The sequence below is a fragment of the Ictidomys tridecemlineatus genome, unplaced genomic scaffold (genome assembly GCF_052094955.1).
Source record: "Ictidomys tridecemlineatus isolate mIctTri1 unplaced genomic scaffold, mIctTri1.hap1 Scaffold_42, whole genome shotgun sequence".
Taxonomy (NCBI): Eukaryota; Metazoa; Chordata; class Mammalia; order Rodentia; family Sciuridae; genus Ictidomys; species Ictidomys tridecemlineatus.
This window is the reverse complement of record NW_027522720.1, coordinates 2,330,681-2,353,112: the sequence shown is the minus strand read 5'-3', so window position 1 is coordinate 2,353,112 and position 22,432 is coordinate 2,330,681. Positions and strand designations below refer to the sequence as shown.

General features: G+C 45.6%; 1 pseudogene; it reads right to left on the bottom strand.

Moving 5' to 3' along the window:
• Positions 1 to 3,637: 3,637 nt before the first annotated feature.
• Positions 3,638 to 19,476, bottom strand: LOC144373535 (E3 ubiquitin-protein ligase TRIM35-like; annotated as a pseudogene).
• Between the last annotated feature and the right edge of the window lie 2,956 nt (positions 19,477 to 22,432).

Here is a 22,432-nt window from a genome sequence, read left to right as displayed (position 1 = left end):
TTGCATGTTGATTAGTGTCAGAGAAATGTTCTGTGACGTGCACTCTTCAGCAACTTTGTCACTGTGAACACTGAGTATGCTTACCAAACCTCGACGGCATAGCCTACTGCACACCTGGGCTGTGTGGTACAGCCCCCTGCTCCAAGGCTGCAAAACAGTGTGCACGCTACTGCAGTGGCACTGTCGGCCACCGTGACACAGTATATATCTAAACACAGAGACAGCACAGAAAGATGCTAATCAGAATTTTTCAGCCCCATTATTATCTTGCCCCTACTTTGTAATTATGACCCGTTATTGACATGATGCATCCACACAAGAACCACCTACAGTGGCCCAGGACATCCCTGGACCTAGGACAGCAAAGGTGAGAATGATGTAGTCCCTACATTCAAGCAGAGAAGACAGTCAGGTGCCTTCCAGCAGGAGGGACAACACACAATAGCAGCCCCAGGAACCCTGAGCAGGATCTACAACAATGGAGGCAAAGCAGGCAGAAGCCTACTGGGCAGAGTTCTGTTAATATCTCTCTGAGGTGTTGGGAACACTCCTGCCTGGCACCATCAATATCCACGGAGCTCACCAGACTGCCATTTTGATAGTTAACCAACAATAATCTCATTCTGCCAAAACTTCACCCTTCAGAAGCAAGAAGAACGGAAGAAAATGGCTATTACTTGAGTTATGACCAAGTGATCACTGGTGCCAACGTGCAAGTTCAAGGAGCCAGGGGGGACTCTCCTGCTATTTGCCTTGGCACTCACAAGTCTTTTCTCCAGGCTCCCATCTAAAGGGCACACAGTTAGGGGTTAGGGAAGATCTGCAGATGAGGACATAAGCCCAGGCAGGTAAGGAGTGTGCACACAGGTGGTGCAGCAAATATAACCAGAACAGTCCGAGTAACCAACAGCAGGTCACTGTGATACAAATGGCCCTGTGAGTACCAGGCAGTGTGTGACAGCCAGGTGTGCCTGGAGCCATGTGAGATGGAGCCAGGACACCCAGTAGAACAGAGTCCAGCCACAGTGAGCTCTGAAAGCTGCATTGCAGAAATGCACATGAGCAGGTCAGGAGTGGGGGCCACTCTGGGTGGCCACTGGAGACCAAAGATGGTGCATCTGGTGGCAGCACATAGATGGATTCAAAAGGAGAATAAGACAGGCAGTGTACAGTGGGCTGCTGCCTCCAGGGTGAACGCTGGAATGGGAAGAAAGAGGCACAGGTGGGAGAGTATTCAAGGAAGACCCTTGGAGAGGGGCTCGCTGCCAACAGGATAACCACCTTACCCTGAGCATATCCAGAATCCAGGCTAGATGGTCTTAAGGGCAATGTCAAAAGGAGGATTCCTAAGATCTGTAAGCAACTGAAAAAGAAAAAAAAAAAAACAGACCAGATATTATCCAAATTAAAAAACTGGGGGTTTCAAAGGATGTCACCAAGAAAGTGAATGGACACACCTAGAATAAGGAGGAAAGTTTATAAGTTCTATATCTGACAAAGGGACTAGTCTCTAGAATACATACAGAACCCTTAAACTTAACAATAAAGAAAACCCAGCTAAAATGGGGAAAGGCTCAAGACAGTCCCCCCAAACAGATATATAAATGGCCAATAAACACATGAAAAAGCTACTTGGTATCAGCATCAAGGAAATGCACATCAAAGCCAAAGCCATACCACTTCACCATCACAGGAGGGCTAAGTCAGAACACAGATCACAGTGCTGACAAGGTTGCTGTGTACCCGGAATCCACACACACTGCTGGTGGGAGTCAAAGGGGTACGGCTGCATTGAAAAGCAACTTGGTGGTTCCTCAAAAGGTTAAGAAGAGTCACCATAAGACAGAGCATGTCTGTGCCTGGGTGGACCCAAAGAGAAAGAGAGACAGGTCCACACAAAAATCTGTACACAGATGTTCCCAGCAGCACTACTCAAAACCAACAAAATGTGGAAACAGGCCAAATACCCATCAACTGGAGAACAATAAAACACAGTACATCATTTCATACAACGGAATATTACAATAAGAATACACACTACAAAATGGAAAAACTCTGGCTTACAAGAACACCGAAAGAAATAATGTCAAAAGAAAAAGCACATCATTTTTATTTCTTTGAAAATGAGGTCTAGGCTATCCAAATTATCCTACATCTTAAAACAAACAAAACAAAACAAAAAAAAAACTTTTAACAGCTTGAGTGAAAACAGTTTTAAACATTTATTCTAACCAACAAGTCAGGCTGATCATACAAAATGTGTACTTGACAGGTTAAACCCCAGCAGAGCACACACACTCACAACTGCTTGGTTCCCAAAGTGCCTAGAGCTCTTTTTTAGGGGGGGGGGCGGTGGGGGCTGAGAATCTGACACATGTGAGCTCATTTGCCAACTGCCAAGCTGGCCCCAGTGGCATGTCACATTTGGTCCCTCCCCACTAGTTACATAACCAATGTGCACAACACACTTATAACCAGGACTCCTAATTGCTGTTTAGAACATCAGCTGTTATAAAGTGGGGAATCCCGGCTGGAACGTGCCCCTAACTATAACACAGTACCCACGGGACAGTATCTCCTTTCATGTTGCCAGTTCCCAGGACACACACAGTGAGCTGGAAATTAGAAAGCATTTGCAGGCATGAGAAAGGAAAGGTGGAGGTTTACAGTGGAGAGGAGAAACAGGATGGAACCCAACAGGTAGCAAGCTGGCTGAGGTCAGTGACACATAGCAGTGAGGATGAGGGACACTGCCTTCCTTCCCACTGCATAGCACCTGTCTTCCAAATGGCCTCCCTCAGATCACACCCTTCCTTTCCTTCTAACTGGATGGGGCACCTCTTCCCTTCCCTTCTCATACTTTCACCAGAGGAACTCACCCCACAGAATTATAGAAGGACATGGTCTTCTAGTCCCACTGTCTATTGTACAGATGAGGAAAGTGAGTCCCAGCGAGGGAACAGGTGCACAGCATGATTTTAAGTTTGTTAAGTGCTCTGGAGCTCTTGGTTCAGGAGATTAGCTCTTGATGTACAACCAGATAAACTGGAGTTGATGGATACGGACGGGCAGCTTTTCATCCTACCTTACAGGACTCCCAGGAAGATCTGTGAATGTTTTAAATTAATAACATAAAGCAGTAGCTAAGCTGAGCCCTGCACTAACTGTTTGCTTCTTTGCTGAATTCCTGATGTTCTGGCACTGGAGTGACTGCAGCTCTTAAGCTAGCCAAACCCTAGGCAGCCAATAGGCCTGAAGGCTGCCTGTCTCATGAGTCCAGCCAACCTAGACCATGGAATCACACCAATTCCTGTAGCAGGCTCTCTGCCAAGTCAACATCTCCTGTCCTAATCATCCTAAGGCAGGTGCAAGAAACGAGGAGCAGTCCTCCCATGCCAGAACCTACTACAACTACTCAAGACTGGCGAGCATCCACCTGGTCTATGCTGCCCCACCCATTCCTTCCCAGGAAAACCACAACAAAGGCTTTGCCAGCACCTTCCCCTCTTTCCCTTTGTATCTTGACTGACCCTAGTGCTTTCCTGTGTGGCTCCATGTGGCATGGCTGGGAAATGAGTGACAGACTCTTTCCAATAGCAGTCATCTCCTGATTAATTGGTTTTAATCATACCTGGAAAATAATAAAACCTACATTTTAAAACAGGCCTGTTCTAGAAGTAAACATTTTCTCCAGAAATTCTCAAATGAGGACTTAAAAATTCACACCCTGGGTAGAGCCTGGACCCAATGAGATACTTCCTGGATGGCTTTTAACTGAACAGAGAAGAGACCAAAAATAAAGAAAAGGCATAGCCCTAGAGTCACAAAAAAAGGCAAGACAGAATGGCAGAGGATGCTGGCACCTCACAAGGTAGTGGGCAGAGGTGCCAAGGCTGAGGATGGGCTTCAGGAAGAGGTAGGAATAAAGCAGGCCCATGGGCACAGCATCCAGCAGGCCTGGGCCAGTTCAGACGTCCAGCTCTTCCTTTATAGTGATGTGCAAGGTGCAGATGCTCAAGGGCTCAGGAGGCCCATCACCCCACACACCCCCAAGGTAAAAGTAGGGCCGCACCTCCCAGAAGCATACATGGAAGGTGTATAGGTGGCAGTTATGTTCAGCATCATAGAAGGACAGCTCACCCTCTTCGCACTCCAGCTCCACACATAGGCGGCGCAGGATGGTCAGGACCAGGGGCGAGGTGGCTGGGTCCGAGGTCACACAGTGGTCCCCCTCCACACCCTGCGTGCGGCACACGTACCAGAAGCCAGAGCGTGTGTCATGGTAGCAGCTGTGTGAGTGGCCTTCTGCACCTGTATCTGGCTGCACCCGCACCACACCCATCCGCCAGCTCTGCAGGTCACCCAGGGCCACCTCCCAAGCATGGGATCCTTGAGAGAAGGTGCAGGATCCCAGCAGGCAGGGTGCTGAGGAGAAACTCTGGTTTTCCACCTGTAGGCAGTAGCCATGGTTGGTGACGCTGGTGAGGTCATCAGACACCGAGAGCCAGCCTGCTGCAGTGTTGGGATAGAAGCTGAAGGGCACTGAGGGCAGAAGGGGGACAGTTAGCAAACCTGATACTCTCCCACCAGCCACACCAGGTGGTGTCCCCAGGGCCCCAAAATGACCATCTCAGTTCTAGTTTCCCTGGGTTGATGGAAATCATGGGTTCAAATGTAAAGGCCAAAATATATGTGAAAATCCTAACCCCCACCCAGTGGCCCAGAATGTGCCTTTATTTGGAAATGGGAATTACTATAAATACAGTTATAGTAATAAATACTTAACTGTATTTATTACTATAAATACAGTTAAGACAAAGTCAGACTGGAGCAGGGTGGAACTTGAACTCACCTTGACTGTGCCCTTATAAAAAGGGGAATGGACACAACACATGAGGGGAAAAGCCATGTGGCAGAGGGTAGAGGGTGAGGTGCTACAGCTGCAGGCCAAGGGCAGCCAGGCCTGCCAGCCAACACCAGAAGCTAGAAGAGACACGGAGGGCCCCTGCCACAGGTTTCAGAGGACCACAGCCCTGCTGTCACCTGAGCATGAGCTTCTAGCCTTCACAACCAAGAGAGAATGGGTTTCTGTCATTTAAAGCACCTCATGTGTGGTCCTTTGGTGACCTTGGATGGAGAAAGCCTTTCATTAAACACGTTACAGTTCTGAATAGAGGAAGTATTTCTCTTTCTGAAGAGGACAGAGGGTCAGGGCCTCTATAGGAAGGTGGTCTGCCAGGAGGGGCTGCAGCCATCAGGCAGGAGGGAGATGACCAGGGTCAAGGGCCTGCTGGGAGGTCAGTGGAGAGAATGGGTAGCGCCTGACAGAGTGGAGCTTGGCAGCTCTATGCTAGCATGAAGTACCTTCCCTGGGCGCGAACACTTCCCAGAACCCCTTACCAGATTTGATGGAACTGATCATCTTCTTCCACACATGGTACTGCAGGGAATCCAGGTACCGGCAGGGGTTGATGAGCATGCTGGGCTAGATGGGCTCTAGCTCCACCATGAAGAAAAGCCTGTGGAAGGAGGACTGGGCATGGTGGGTGCAGTTGGGGCAAAGCACCTGGGCTGATCTGGGTTCACTGGAAATGGGCAACAGGCCTTGCTCCCTTGCCTCAGGCCTAGGTTTCCTCACTGCCTTCCCCAAGACAAACCTGATTGGTACAGGAACCGGCTGAGCTGCCACACCCTTCAGGATTCAGTAGACGGCTCATCCCACCCCAGCTGGGAAAAATAGAAATAGGAGGTTCTCCAACACGGATGCCATCCTTATGGACAGAAATCACACTTACACATCTGCTTGTGGCATGTGTAACAAATTGGAAGGGACCTTAACAGTGCTCTACTCCAACAAAACCAAGAGGTCACAGTCCTTTGCTTGAGCACCTCTGGTGACAAGGAACTCACTACTTCCCCTAATTCCCAAAGCCCATTCTTTTATCTTTGGATGGCTCAGACAGGGACATAATTCTTAATTATTCATCTCAGAGAACCTAAAGCCATCAAGGCACAGGACTGTGCAGGACAAGGGCCTGTCCTGAAGCTCTCAGAGGGAGGAGGCTGGTCAAGAAAGATGTCTAAATGTTAGATGGCCACTGAGAAGCATGAGCAGATGCATGCTGCTCTCTCTCCCCTCACAGTGGCTGGAGACGCTCCATGCCAGTCAGAATTGGAGAGCCTCAAAGAAAGGTCTCTCCATCTGGCAGTCCCCACCACTCCCTGTGGATCCCACCAGCTGGCTGCATTACCTGCCTGGCCCTGGAGCCACTGGATTTTGTACCTTTGGTGTTTCTGCCTGCTCTTCCCCTCCCCTCCACCAGACTTGTCAACTTACTGGCGCTTTCAGTGCTTGTGTTTCTGAAAGAAAAGACACAGACACAGACACAGAGAAAGCATGGTAAGTTTCTGACCTTAAGAGGAGCCATGCACCCCATGTTCATGGATCAGAAGACTTAATATTGTTAAGATGTCCATTCTCCCCAAGCTGATCTAGGTATTCAGCAGAATTCCTTTCAAAATCCCAGGTACTTTCTTTGTAGAAACTGATTCTAAATTTCATATGGAAATTCAAGGAACCCCAAAGAGCCAAATAATCTTTAAAAAGAAGAGTAAAGTTTAAGGACTCACACTCCCCAATTTCACAGCTTATTATAGAGCAACAATAGTCAAGAGAGTGCAGGACTAGCATGTGGGCAGATGGGGAGATCAATGGAAGGAACAGAAATGAAAGTCCAGAAGTAAACCCTCACATTCACTGTCATCCAATTATCTATGAGGACAGCAAAATCATTTAAGAGAGGAATGGTCTTTCCAACAAATTGTAAAAATTATTAAAGTACACACTAAATTGTTAAAGGTGGACCCTAACTTGATGCCATATTTTAAAAAATGACATAAAATACATCAAAGGCCTAAATATAGAGCTAAAACTGAGAAAGAACTTGTGCCTAGAACACAAAGAATTTTTACAACTGACAAAGAAACAACCTAATTAAAAATGGATAAAACAGTAGAATTGATACTTTTCCAAAGAAGATCTACAAATGACCAATAAGCATATGAAATGATGCTAAATATTATTAGCCATCATGAAATGCAAATCAAAATAATGAGATACCACTTCAAACTCAATGGGATGGCTACTTAAATATATATATATATATATATATATATATATATATATATATATATATATATATATATATATAGAGAGAGAGAGAGAGAGAGAGAGAGAAGGATGTAGAGGATGTAGAGAAAGTAGAATCATTATTCACCGCTGATGGCAATATAAAACAGTGCATTTGCCTTGCAAAAGAATCTGGCAGCTCTTCAAAGGGTCAGAGTTACCAAAGAAGCTAGCAACATCCAAGAGAAATGAAAACATGTACATATAACTGGTACATTAGTTGGGTGTGGTGGTGTGTGCCTGTCATCCCAGGGACTTGGGAGGCTGAGACAGGATCACAAGTTCAAGGCCAGCCTCAGCAACTTAGACCTCAAGCAAGTCAGCCAGACTGTCTCAAGATTGGAAAAAAAAAACTAGCACTAGGGATGTAGCTCAGTGGTAAAAGCACCCTGGGTTCCACTCCCAGTACAAAACAAACCAAAACACTGGTATATGAATGTTTATAGCCCTATTACTACAAGAGCAAAAAGTAAAAACAACCCAAATAATCACAAATTGATGAACAGATAAAATGTAATATACAATATAATAATATCATTCCACCATAACAAGGAAAGAACTATTAGTTGCTAAGACATGGATGAAGTTGCAAAATATGCTGAGTGAAAGAAACCAGTCACAAAGGGTACATATTATATGACTCCATTTATGTGAAATGTGTAAAATAGACAAATTAGGTAGACAAGAGAGATTGGTGGCTGAAAGGCACCAGGACAGGAGGAATAGGGGAGTGACAGCTGAAGGATTTGGAGCTTCTTTTTGGATGGATGAAATGATCTGAAATACAGATTGTCATGATGGTTTCATAACTGTACAGTGCTGAAATCACTGAACTGTATGTTTTAAATAAGCGACAAGCTGGGTGTAGTGGTGTGGGGCTGTAGTTCCAATTACTCGGGAACCAAGAAGGTCACTGGAGCCCAGCAATTTGAAGCCAGCAAAAGCAAAACTGAGATCCTATCTTTTAAAAAACTAAATAACAACAACAAAAAAATGGGTGATTTACACTGTGCAATATATAAATTATATCTCAATAAAGCTGTTATTTAGAAAAACAAAATCACAAACCAAAATCATTGGCAGGATCACAATTTCCTTAGCAGAATCGTCAAAGAAAGAAACAATTTAAATCATTTGAGTGATTCTGTAATCAGTGCCCTCTGGAGACAAGGCATATCATGGCTTGACATGAGGTGGTCAACCCACAAAGGTCCTCCCCAGAATGGGACACACTGCTGGAACACAGTATTTGCCCCCCCCCCCCCGTTCCAGAAGGTGAGCTGTGGGTGGTGAAGAGGATAGTGTGTCATCCTGATCACCTTGATTTACAAACCAGCCTTCAAGTTACAGAAACTTCTCTGCAGGGCCCAATAATGCAATCAACCAAAGCGAGAAAAAATAAACTCAATGGCATCTGTTTTTTTTAAGTGAGAATGGAATCATTCTTAAGAGAGAACAAGCCATATTTTAATATGAAAAAAATATGGTTTTGAAAGACTACGTTTACTAGGTGTAGAGAGATAAGAAACCAAAGATGTCACAAAAGCAAAGAGAACAGGGGGAGTGAGAGAGAGAGACATGGGGAGAGCAGGGGAGAGAAGAGGCTGGAGACGCCACCCCTGTCACGCCCCTGGCCTCTGACAAGCAGCACACCAATGCCATACCTCAGGACCAAAGCCAAGAGGTCACAGGAAGACTGGCATGGCGGGGCTGGTGACCATGGTTCTCTAGTCCCTGAACATCTGGCCCCATCACAAAACATAGCAGCCATGCTCCTCACCATAAGAAAAGAGACATCATCTTCCTTCAGTTCCATCTGCAGCCGCTTGATCTTGTGGGCCAGCACCTCTGTCTCTTCTATGAGTTGCTTCATCTTCTCATCAGCCAGGAGCTGCTTCTGCCTGGTCTCCTGGGCCACAGCGTCCAGAACAGCCTGCTCCTTCACCCAAGGAGCTTGTGGAACTCCTGCCCTATACAGACTTCCAGCCCCGCCACCTCCACCTGCAGCAGAGAGCTGGAGTCAGTGACTCAGACCTGGGGAGCCTCTGCTATCCCCGAGCTGGTGACCTTCATACTTTCAGAAAGAATCCTATGTAGAACCCTAGAGATGAAGCATCGATGCAAGACTTGACTAGCACAAATTGATAAGTTTAAATTTCAAATGGGAGAGCATAGCAGCTGTTTTGATAATTTTTTAGAAATCACTGGTCAAGCACAGTGGTGCACGCCTGCAATCCCAGTGATTGGGAACACTGAGGCAGGAGGGTTTCAAGTTCAAGATTAGCCTCAGCAACTCAGTAAGGCCCTATTCAGCTTAGTGAGACCCTCTTTAAAAAAAAGAAAAAGAAATCATTGCTTATTGATGATAACCCTAGTCCTGTAACCTCCTCACACACAACAGTCTGTATCTCATTTGGGTTCTCAATAGCATGGAAAACCCTGTGTGACAGAAGTGAATTATTTCAAATAGCAACAATTTTTAAAACTTGCTTGCCTTCAAATCTTTTGCCTTTAAATATGTCTGATCAAAAGGTTTTCTAAAACAGTGGGAAGTATTTAACACTCAATCATAAAAATGTGCACATTACAAATCACAACCACAAAAATATTAAAACAATGAGACCCAAACCATAAAAATACTCAGAGAAAAAGCAAAGAAATACTTCTTGCCTGAGAAAAATAAAGAAATTGTTTAGCATAATATGAAACAAAAAAGACTCAATCAATGAGATAAATGAATATATATTAAAGATAAGCTTTAAATGTCAAGACCTTATAAGCAGGGTTAATTAAATACATGCATGTAATTCCAAAATGACTACTGTATAAATGACCCCCCCCCAAAAAAAAAAACCCTAAAAATAATTCATTGAAAAAGAAATGACAAACTGGGAAAAATGTTTGCAATATATTCAACAAACTAGTATTAGTCTTAATATACAAAAGCGCTCCAAAAATCCAATGGGAGAAGAGACAAATATTCCAAGAACAAAAAAAGGATATGAATTGGTATTCACATCATTCACAAAAGAAATCTATACTGTGAAAAGATAGGCAAATGAGAAGGGACCACGTAGGAAGAGTGGAATCTACTAATTCTTCTCACACAGGACAAGAAAGGATGGAGCAAAGAGGAAAATTCGGCAAGAGCCGAGGCAGCTCCAGCCACTGTCACACCAGCAGGGACAGCCTCATGGTAAAGGGGTAAACAACAGAATGTATACTCAGCGACTTGGATTCAGACAATTTAATGGGAAAAGCATCCATCCAGCTAGAACTCTGGAGGCCTCAACCTGACCACCTTAAGAACCCTGGCCTCCAAAAGAAGCCTAAGAACTCTCTGCTGCCTGGCAGGGAGAGGTGGATACACCCCCCTTTCCCCTAGTCCAGCCCCACACCCACAAATATAGGTATTCTGATCATGGAAATGTACAGGGAAGCATTCCCCTGGTGTGCAAACTCTCAGAGGGTAAAAGGCACCTTGTTTCCAACCTTTAGAATGCCCTGCAATGTCTCTTAGGATCTAGTAATATAGCTAATATATGTGCAATGTCTAGCTAGTATGGTAACGCCCTGAGAAGCCTGTGTTAGAGGCTCATCAGAGGCTCATCAAACCTCGACCTTGATTGCAGGCACATAGTTCCTAGGAATAAAGGAAATTATTTGCCAGATAACTACAATGTTTCACCAAGCTCTGCTGCTCCTGGAGCTGCCTGCCTAACAGTAACTTTAGACAATGGACTTTCTTGAGAACTGCACAAAGCTCCTACATTGTATACTATAACTGTAAAATTTACTTGCAGAATAAGCAACCTTACTGATACTCTAAACCATAATGTAGTTATGGTACTAATAACCAAACATAACCTATTGGTATAAATAAACGTGGCCACTTGGACACCTTCCCTTTATTATTTTTTTACACACAAAGCCAGCCAAACAGCTTTGGCCATGACGACATTGGTTACAGGGCAGAAACGAAGCCTGATGACTCCATGAAAGCACCAGAAGAACACCACAAACGGTGTCCTCTAGCAAGGGCAGGCTGCAATCTCATTTGTGGACTGGAATCTTGGTCTGTACTCATGGCTCTGACCTAAGATGATCAAATGGTGCCACTCTGTCAACTCAACTTCTTTGTCTCCAAAACATCACAAACATTGAATGGCCTCTCTCTGTGGGCACTCAGATGCATTACCTTATAGCAAAGTTTCACAAAAATCCTAGGAAGATGGAATTTCTTTCTACAGGTGAGTGCATGAGTTTGGTGGGGGCCAAGGGATCTGCCTGTAAATACAGGGTTGGATTTCCAAGGTCAGCCTGCAGCTTACTACCCTGGACTCTGTATTTCACAGCCTCGACTCCTGCTCTACTCCTCCAGCTTGGGACAGGCTGGTTTCTGACTGTCTCACTTACCCTGGCTCTGGTCTGTCACCTTCTGAGAGATGACTGCTTCTAGTAATTACCACTCAGCTGCACTCATCTCAGCCACAGCTGAAGTCCCTACAGTGTCTGAGTGGCCAAGGACTGGGCTCAGGGAAGCCTCCTAATATCTAGCCATGGAACCAGCCACAAGCTCATTACTGGTCCCCTGCAGGTGCCCAGAACTTTCAGACATTGAGAATGTGCTCACTTTCCTTGTATTTTGATGACAGGGGACAAACTAGAAAACAACAAGGTAATGAAGTGTCTTGAAGAAAATGAGGGAGATCTGAAGCCGGGTAAAAGGGAAGGGCTAGTCTGGGTAGCAGCAGGGAAAATTCCCAAGGAACGTGTAAGCTGAAATTTTAATGGCATCTTTGACTATAGGGCCAGGGGAACAGCTTTAGCTAATTTAAGGGACAGAGAAGGCCACAGAAATGACAGAAGCACAGAGCACCAAGCCACAGAACAGCAGATGAACTTGGGGAAGGCAAGGGGCAGACCACAGCCTTGGCCATGGGAAGGAGTCTGGACCACAGTCTGGGGCATGGAATTACACTAGGCGATTTTAAGCAGAGGAATGACACAGCAATGTGCTTTTCCAAAAGACCACTGGAGTGCTTGGAGAGTGGAAAGAACAGAACAAAGAACAGAAAACCAAGAACAGAAGCAGGGAGCAGCCAGGAAGGAGGAGCAGCAATGCAGGTGGATTTCGATGGACATGTATGGTTCAGAGACAGGGAACAGGGCTGTGGTGGAATGGACATGAGCACTAAAAGGAAACCTGGAATCACAGGAATCACAGGGGCTTGCACGGAGTGAATGGCGAAATGCAGCACACACTGAGGTTATTATTAAATGACAGTGCAATGGCATGGGTGGCTTCTTAAGCCATGCCTGTGCTGCTGGTGTGCCATGCCCAGGTCTTCAGTGATGCAGTGTAGCCCAGTCAGCAGCTGAGAACAAGGCTGTATGACACTTCCAAGTCCACAGCTAGCCCACAGGAGGCATCAACAGAGCCAAGGCCAACCCTCCCCTGCTTCTCCCTGGCTGCACGCTGGGTCCAAGCACTCACCTGATTGTGCTTGGCCTCCTAGGATCGTCACATGGCCCAGAAGGCCTTGGCTTTCTCCTGCAGCGTGTACTCCATGTTTCTACACTTGGCCTGATGTGGGGAATGAGAAGGAGGCAGGGAGGCAAGTTAGGACTGGAGGCCAAACAGGGAGGACAAACACCACATTTATAACTGGAATTCCACTTTGACAAGAGCATGAAAACAGCATTTACTGAACCTGGTCCATGCCAATCCCCTGGGGCATAGCTGAATGTTAGTCCTGATCTCAAATCATTTCTTTATAATGCTCAGGGCCCTCAGATGTCCTGTAGCCAAGCTCCCTTGTCCTATGCCCGGTACAGGGAACAGGGAACAGGGCTGAGGAGGTAGAGGGGCCTGTTGTCTCTCAAGCTGCCATAATACAGCACAGAAAGGCATCCTGCTCAGCCTGGGACTGGTCCAGGCTGAGCTGAGTCCCTGAGCTGTGGGGATAAGACAGGGGGAGGACCACAGGCTCCCTTTAAAATGTTCCAGACTGTACTGGTCTGAAGTCACTAATCTTAGGGGGTCTGACCCCCTCATTTCCCATCAAATGAAGTTATTTCCCATGAGGCCTTCTCTACACATTTCCCTCCAGACCCCGCCTTCTCTTGACATTCTCATATTGCTTAGATCATGTGACAGACTTTAATTGTCAAATTCAAATATTTATCTCTTCAGTAGTTTTTGTTTTCTAAATTTTAATTATTGCTTCTGAACTTTCTGGACTCCCTGAGAACACTGTAAATTTTAGGTTGGATTCCTACCTTTTCATCTACATTGTGAGAAACCCTTTCATATATTTTCTTTTGGAAAAACAGTAAATATTCTAATAATAATAATTGAATATTACTAATATTAGATTAATTCTAATAAAAATAATAATGATTCTAATAATAGTACTGGTAAATTACCATCACCATTTATGGAGCGCCTACATGTAGCAGAGACAATGCTAATTACTTAATACCAGTTTCCTACCCGATAAGAGGGATATCACTATGGAGCTCATGGGTTGACAAATCAGTGCATGTCAAGGGCTGAGAAGCGGGCAGGCACACAATACGTGCTGCAAGGTCTAGCTCTTAGTACCAATAAGTGCCACTTGTGAGCCAAGAAATTTAATTCTCCTACCAGATGTTCCAGGTTTCTTAATGTATAGAATAAATGGTAAGATAACCTCATCTAGATCTCATCCTTATCCAACTCCAATTTGTTTTCCAGATCTTTCTTCTCCCCTGATATGCAGACTCATCACACAATAGGTGTTTACCATGCTGCCTACTGCTGGGACCTCTTCACTCAGGAGCCACAGTGGGCAATTGAGACTCCCTCTCTGCCAGGGCCACAGGCTTATCAAGGAGACAATGAACATCCTCTATTGAAACTAGGCATCTGCCAGGCTTGAATTGAAAGCTGAGGACCCAGAAAGTAGTGAGTAGTTAGGAAAGGGTAGAAAGAACTAGAAGGGGAATGTCTTAGTCCATTTTCTGTTTTCAGTAATACAACAGCATAGGATAAGCTATTAGGAAACAGGCTGATTCTGGCTCAGAGTTCTGAGCTGAGACTTAGGGCCATGTCTGGTGATAGTCTTCCAGGATAGCTGAGTTCCAGTATGGGTGAGGGCATCACGCAGTGGGAAATAGGAAGTGCATGTGAATCCTGTTTCTTCCCTTCTCATAAAGCCACCAGAATGGTGGGGGCTCTGACACTCCTATATAGTCCTACTCAAAGGTTTCACCTCTAAACACCAGTCACATTAAGTTTCTACCCTCTTAATACCTTGCAATGGAGATTAAATGTCAATCTTTGTTTTTGGAGAGGATGAACCACATGCAAACTATGGTGGGGAGACCTCTGAATATGGCTAAGAGTAACTGGAATCCCTGAGTTGACACTTCTCATGCTGATTCTGAGAAGGTAGCCCCAGGCAGGGGACCAAGGCTTCAGACCTATGTCAAAGTCCAGAGGCATGTATAAGAAAGGGGTCTAGACAAGGCAGTTAGAGGCCTGGGCCTCCAAGGGAGTTTGGAGTGTGTCTGGTATTGAAAACACTAAATTTGAGTTCTGACCCAAGAATTTTATCATATTTATCCCAAAGCTTCAAGAAGTGCATGAATGAATTTTCCCAAGTTTCCATTTTCTCATTAGTATATGTAACTATCTTCACAGTCCCCTGGAAGGGTCTGTGTCTGAGTAGTTTGTGGATTTGCAAGTAGTGTAAGAGTATTCTGAGATAGTGTTTTCATTGAATGATGAACCAAAAAAACCCACCAAGATAAGCACATCCTGAGTCACCTCATACACAGTGTGACACATGCTCTTGGTTCCTACAACATCAGCACTAGCATGTGTAAATGTGTTAATGATTACCAGGCACTAGTCTGTATGAGTGTCATGGTCTTGGCCTAATGAGGGAAGAACAATACACTCAGCATGTAGAGGGTGTATGGGTGCTGTAAGCTGGCCAACCATGTGCATCAACTGAGTTTGAGTTTCTGAGTTCTTCAAACAGGGAAGCTTTGACTCCTGAATCAAGGCAGCACTTGGAACACAGTAAAGAGAATCAATCAAAAGGATCTCTGCCAAGAGTAGAGATTTAGTTTCAGCAAAATAAAATCTTGTAATTAATATTTTAACTGGAATTGTACAGATCCTAATTTTGCTTGGACTTAATCTGGCAACTTCCTTTGATTTATTGCATATCTGTGATATAGGCAAGAGCAATTTATATGTTTTGTGTTTGTGTGCACCTACGTGGTAACATATTTAAGCCACATTATTGGAACACTTTTTCCTTTAAGAAGAGCAAGCACATTGTTCAGGTTTGAGAAACACTGCGCTCCAGGACTTCCTAAGGTCCCCCAAGCACTTGTTTTCTTTCTAGAGCTCTGTTTAAACATTTCCGTTATATCCAAAATCTCCTAAGTCTTTTTGGTCATATCTCCCTGTGCTGAGGACACCAGGCAAGCTCTTTAACATGCCCTTGGATGCCCTGTGGGATCTGTCCCAAACTTCTTCATTCCTCATGTAGAATGTCCTTAGGTCACTGCAGGCCCCACCCTATGCCTCCACTACTGCTACTGACCTTCCTTTACTCCTCTGGGCCTTCAGGTCTGGTGAAATCAGTTGTTCAGAGGCTCCTTACTCAACAGATGGAAAAAGTAGGCCCTCCTCTTAGAATGTCCCATCCTTCACTGAAACTTCAATTATTAGTGAGAGTATTCAACTGTGCCTGTCAACTTCACCCAGGCAGGGTCTCTAGGATTGAACTGTATTCTGCTGGACACACTGTGCCCAGCACATTGCAAGTGTTCAACCTACCTGCTCTCTGCACACTGACAATGATCAACAGCCACCCAGATGCCTGATTATCCAAACACAGTTGGCTGCCCACAGCTCTGGGATCAGAGCACAAGCAGCACTGAGAGAAGGCTCTCTAAAAGCCAATGACCAGAGCACAGACCAAACTAGGCCCAGGGGAAGTCTAGCTACTAGTTCTGTGACTTTGGCAGTTACTTAAACTGAGACTGTCTTTATACTGTACCTCATTACACTGTAAGATAGGGATAACACTACTAACTACAGTAAGCTGAAATGCCCCGCAACCCTGCAAAGCCCAAGTTCTAATCAATACAACCGTAAATGTTATGGCAAAAGGGATTTTGCAAATGACGGAATTAAGGATCTTGATATGGGGAGATTCCTCTGGATACTCTGAGTGGGTCCACCGTAATCACGAGGGCCTTATGAGAGAGGTGGTAGTCAGCCAAGGAAGGCAATAAGATAACTGAAGCAGAAGTCAGAGTCATGCTCCCTAAAGATGGAGAAGACAAGGAAACATGTTCTCCCCTGAAAACTCCAAAAGGAATGCAGCTGTGCAGACAGCTTGAATTTGGGCCTTCTGACCTCTAGGACTACAGTTAACTTATGCTGTTTTAAACCACTGTGTTTGTGCCAGTTTACTGTGACAATGATAAAAAGTTAACACACCCAGCCTTGTTGAACATTTGTGAGCATTACATTTGCTAACATGCACATGCTTAAGAGAATCTAACATTTAGTAAGTTCTCTACAAGTATCCACCCACATGATTTTTAGTTTTGCTTCATCCTTAGATGGTGGCCAAAGTGATCTTTTTTCTAAAACATACTATCTCATCACAATCCCTCGTCTGAGAATCCCACAGGGCTCCCCACAGCCAGCAGGAATTTTGACCTAGCTCCTTCTCACATGGCAGTGGGATGGGAGGGGGGATCCCACACTGCTCCCCCCAGGACCACCACACATGTCCAACCATGCAGAACCATGTCTTGTCTACTAACTCCTGACTTCCCCCTCTAAAACATGAACTTCATAAAATAAGGGGCTATCTCTGGGACCTGGGCACCCAGAACAGGTTTTGGCACACAGGTGCCCTCAGCTCATGTTTGTCTGGTAAATGAATGAGTCCCACCCTGCTTCAGGTGGCCCTGGACTAGACTATTCCCTGCCTCTCAGGCATCACCGTAAGGGCCCACTGGCTTGACACAAGGCTCCATCTGCATCTCCATCCTGCTGTAACCACTGAAATTCTCTAGGTGCCTGGAAAGTCAGGTTTCCTCACTTCCAGACACTACTGTCTCTGCCATATACCCTCCCTCATTCCTTCCCCTGGCTAATACCTCCATAGCACTCAGGTCTCTCCTGGAAGCTCCTTGAGGGTGAGAATTCTCTATCTCATCTCCTGCAGCTCTTCTAGGACCTATCAGGGCAAGGCATCTGCTACTTAAGAAAGCTGTCACGGACCCTCATGCTTCCTGGCCCCAGGCTCACTGCTCTTGAATCCTGGCTTGGGGCTTGGCTCCAAACTGGGGAGGGTCTGTGAGTGTTCCTGGCCTTGACTCCCACCCATCTCCTGATCTGCAGCTCTGCCAGCCCCATGAGAATTAGTCACACCTTGACTCATGGTCCCACTATCTAGACCCCAGTTCCCAGTGAGCCCAGCACTTTCTCCAGCTGTCTCAAATCAGTATCCATCACTTCTGCTAGTGGGAGTGCATAGGAGTCACAGGGTCACTCAATCAAACAAGCATAATGATGGCATTCCTGAGTTCTCTTTCACTTGAATATGCCAAAATGTGTGTGGAACTATAACAAAATTATTTCTTAATAAAGGCACTGCAAAGAAAGGAGAGGGTGTGTGTGGAGTACCTCCTTCTGGACAGACAGCTTCCTGCAAGCTAACCAGTGTTCTCCAAACTGTTGGTCTGATACATGCATTAGTGATAAAACAAATTTACTGCTTCTTTCCCTTTTGAGTGCTGGGGATGGGACCCAGAACCTCATACACACCAGGCAAAAGCTCTACAAATGAGACACATCCCCAGCTCCAAATTTTAGTGTTTTCACATTGTGTAACTTCTTCCAGAGTACAATGGGCATTTCCAGAATTTTAGTTTTATTTTTTTACATATATATGGGTGATGTAGGGTGTGACTCATTCATTCACAGACAAATGAGCCGAAAATGAATATGTTTCTAAGGGCTAAAGTCTAAATATTTCTGAAAAATTCTTAGCTAGGTTAACCCTTATTTTCTAATCACTTTTTCCTTTCTATAACAAAGACTCCTCCACATTACTTTTACCCTGTAAGTTGTTCCCTGGTTTATGCCTATTGGAACTCTACGCATTAAGATGCTAAAAGAATGATAGAGAACCAACCAGTGGGCCTGAGCCAAGGGCCTCTCCTGGTAGTTACACAAACTTCGGGATCAGCTGAGGACGGTGACTGAGCTGCTGAAACCTTAAGGCTCTACATCCCTTGCCAGGTCCTGGGCTCCTCCCCACTTCTAAACTGAGGGTTCGTGGGCTACCCACACTGGTGCAGCTCAGAGGGACCTGGCCACCTCTGCTGGCTGGGCCAGGCCACTCAGAAAGGGGCAGGGCTGTCTGGAGAAGGTCGCTGACCCTGTATCCCACTTCCTGTTTGCACTCTCTGACCCATCCTGGGCCGGCCTTGAAGAAGGCAGACCCAATAGATAACCACATTCGCGGTGGTTATTCGGAGCTGGAGCGAGGATCCCTGGAGGCCTGAGCACGCGCAGCGCTAGCAGGCTGGAGGTCAGAGCCCGGGTGCGGGGATGTGGTCCAGCCCCGGCCACCACGTGTGCGCTGGATCACTGGGCGCTCACCGCCACGCTTACCTGAAAGTCGTGGTCAGTGTCCTTCACTGGCTGCACGTGATGTCCCCGGTGCGGGGGTCGGTCTGGCATGAGCAGCAAGCAGCTCCTTGTCCTCCAGGCAGAAGAGACTCAACTGGCCGCGGCGCAAGCGGCAGAGGCACAGGGAAGAGGGGCCTGTCCAGCGCGCGTCCTCGGCCTCCTCGCGCAGCAGCTTCTCCACCAGGTTGTTCAGGGTGTGGTTGGTGCGCAAGTTGGCGGGCGACGCCCGGTCCTCGCTCACCGGGCATGTGAGCGCCATTTGCACTTCCCTTAGCGGCTCATGCACCCACTGCAGAAGTTGTGGCCACAGTGCAGTGTCACCGCATTGCAGAAGGGGTCGCAGCAGACGGCGCAGAGCAGCTCCTCTTTGAAGGAGCCGGAAGGCGCGGGGGAAGCGGCGGGTCCGGGCTCCATGACCCATGAGCTGCGAGCTCCAGCATCCGTAACTTTGGCTTGCGTCCCTCCCAAACCGCTAAGCGGCCGACTGCGGGGCGGCAGGCAGTGCCCGACCCCTTCCTCTCACAGCGGTGAACGGCAGCGGCGCTGGCCAATCGCGAGTGATCGGCTGGTTCCGCCCCACTTCCTGTTTGCGCGAGCTGGCTGTAGCCGCCTTCTGCCTAAGGGCACCTCCACCAGCCGCGCAGTGGCGCCCTGGTGTCACTGGACGCCTGCGTCCTTATTGAAGTGGGAAATGAAGTCTAGGAAGTCCTTCCTTAACTGAGTCCCGGAAACCTCTGGCCCGGGACATGGGAGACATCCAGGATCCTGACTTGGTTCCCAAGTCGTGGCTGGGTCTTAAAGCAGCTTCGGTGGGCTAGCGCTTAGAGTGTCGGTGCCTTCGTAAAGGCTTGTCACTCAAGCCATTGTCCATCACTTCTTTTGGCCAGTCTTCTGGCCTGGAGGAAACAGGCGAGGAGAGCGGGTGGTGGGAAGGCCTCTGAGAAGACAGAAGACGCGGTTCTTGTCCCGGGGTTGAATGAGTCTAGTGTTTCAGGATGTGTTTGCTTGTGAGGAAAATGACTGTAACCTATCTGGTCCCTATGAAATGTGAGGCTGAAAGTGAGATAAGGGTGGAGCGTGCTCCTGACATCAAGCAGGTCTCCATTAAAGCGAAGGAATAAAAGACTTCTTTGAACTAGAATTCAAGCTGAATTCCTGCGAGGTTTGCAGGGCTGAGCCCCTCTGATTCCCCTTTCCTGCATCAGTATGATTATTTTGCAGCTTTCACATGTAGGATACTGTTCACATGCGGTGCTTCCATTCCTGGTTTCTGCTGAGAAACGACTCTTGGTGTTGTACACCTGTATGTCTTGAGAGCAGAGGCACTGTCTCAATTTTCCAAGGATATTTCTATGGTGAACAACTTTGGAAGGCAGAAATAATTTCTCCTCCAGATAAAGTTCTGGCAGAACTAGTCCCCATTATAGATTCTAGTTTCCTAAATTTGGGAATTTCTCTTCTATAATGCAACCTACTGGGGCCCTCATCACAAAGACTTGTGGGAATTGAGGCTCAGGAAATTGGCCCAGAAACAAAGCTGACTACACTTACTGCTGTTATGAATTGTCCTTTGTCTCTGACCCAGTGGACTCATATTTCCTACCTGCATTCATGAAACTGTATCAAGTTAACTGCTTGAAAGTAGGATAAAATTTCAAACCCTTTACAATACTAGATAATTTTCTTCCAAACTTCTTCAGAATAGCCCTTTTCTCATAGGGAATGCACATCACTAATTTTCATTGCCTTCAGTATTTCTTTTCTTGATCTATATTCACCTGGGGAGCTTTGTAAATGGAGATTCCCAGACCCCATTTCATCCTTCTCACCTCTCTTGGCCAGGAATCTGCATTTTCATTTGATCACCATGTAATTCTCAGGCACACTAAAGTTTGAGAGTCATTGTTCTAGATCTTCTCACCCAACAAATTGTTAGATGTCCTGTGATGGTTACTGGTTCAAAAATGAATATTAGGGCCTGGGGTTGTGGCTTCATGGTAGAGTGCTCGCCTAGCACATGTGAGGCCCTGGGTTCGATCCTCAGCACCACACAGAAATAAATAAATAAAGATATTGTGTCCAACTAAAAAAAAGGTATTTTTTTAAAATGAATTTAGAAGCAATATCTAAAGAAAGCCACAAGATGGGGCTGATAATCCTGCACTACATTTACCACAGACTGGAAAATGCTGTCATGTCATTTTCTTTCATTGTGTCCTCTTACCATGTGTCCCACTTGTTCTGTGAAACTATCTATATTGCTATCTGTGGGTTTCATTCTGTTCTTAAATGATTTTTTTGTTTGATTTCTATTTTTCTCAGATTCTGAGTGGGACCACAAATCAAAACAAAGATGTAGAGTAGAAATTAACATGTATCTTTTTAACAACAATCAAAAGTTAACACTAGAGCAATGAGGTTCGCCAGTCCTTTTGGAAATAGGGAAGGGTTATATTCCAGACTCTAGCACTAGCCATGGAGGGGCATGACCTAGGGAATATATTTTATTTTTCTGATTTTCTTTTCCTTAACTGTATAAATAAAGGTAGCATTAATTGCTCCAAGTGTATACCATATCAGACACTGAAACTGTCTAATTCTTTACATAATTTCAGGTAGGAGTGACAAAGATTTTATCTAAAGATCAGAGAAAAGATCTCTAGATAAATTGCAGTGACTATAGCAGTCTGTCACCAACTTTTCTTTCAGTAGAAACACTTCATTCAGAGGTATTTATTAAATTTCATGTCCTCACTATAGTAACTAAACTACTACAGCAATCTACAAAGTTTTCATTGTCTCTACCTTCCCCTACCACATGTCATGTCCCAAGCCAGGTACAGCTATATTTCCAAACTCCTTACCATCAGCTTGAAAATCTGTGTAGAGAGCAATATTTTTTAAAGTGTTCTTAGGCTATAGAGAGAAGAGAGACTAATGTTTTCTGTTGCTATAATTGAGTACCACAAACTGGGAAATTTATTAAGAATATAGATTCTTTAGCTCACAGTTCTGGGGGCTGAGAAATCCAAATTCTAGAAGCGTGGTGCCAGCCTGATAAGCAGCCTCTTGCTGCATTTTAACATGGCAGAGGGAAGCAGGGCACACATGCCAGTAATCCCAGTGACTCAGGAAGCTGAGACAGGATTGTGGGTTCAAAGCTAGCCTCAGCAACTCTGCAAGGCCCTAAGCAGCTTAATGAGAACTTGTCTCACACACACACACACAAAAAAATTAGGTATGTGGCTCAGTGGTTAAGCATCCTGGGTTCAAAAAAAATGTGGCAGAGGACATCACATGACCTGATAGCTCAGATCTCTTCATCTTATAAAATCCTCATCTAATCTGAATTATCTACCAAAGATGCATCCTCAAATAACATTGGCATATGAATTTAGGAATTAAGTTTCCAACACAGGAAATTTTAGAGGACACATTCAAACAGAGCAGAGAAGAATGTCCTCTTTTATTTTTAAAGCAGTGAACTAGAAAGTGACTACTGCAAATAAAAGGGAGAGATTGAT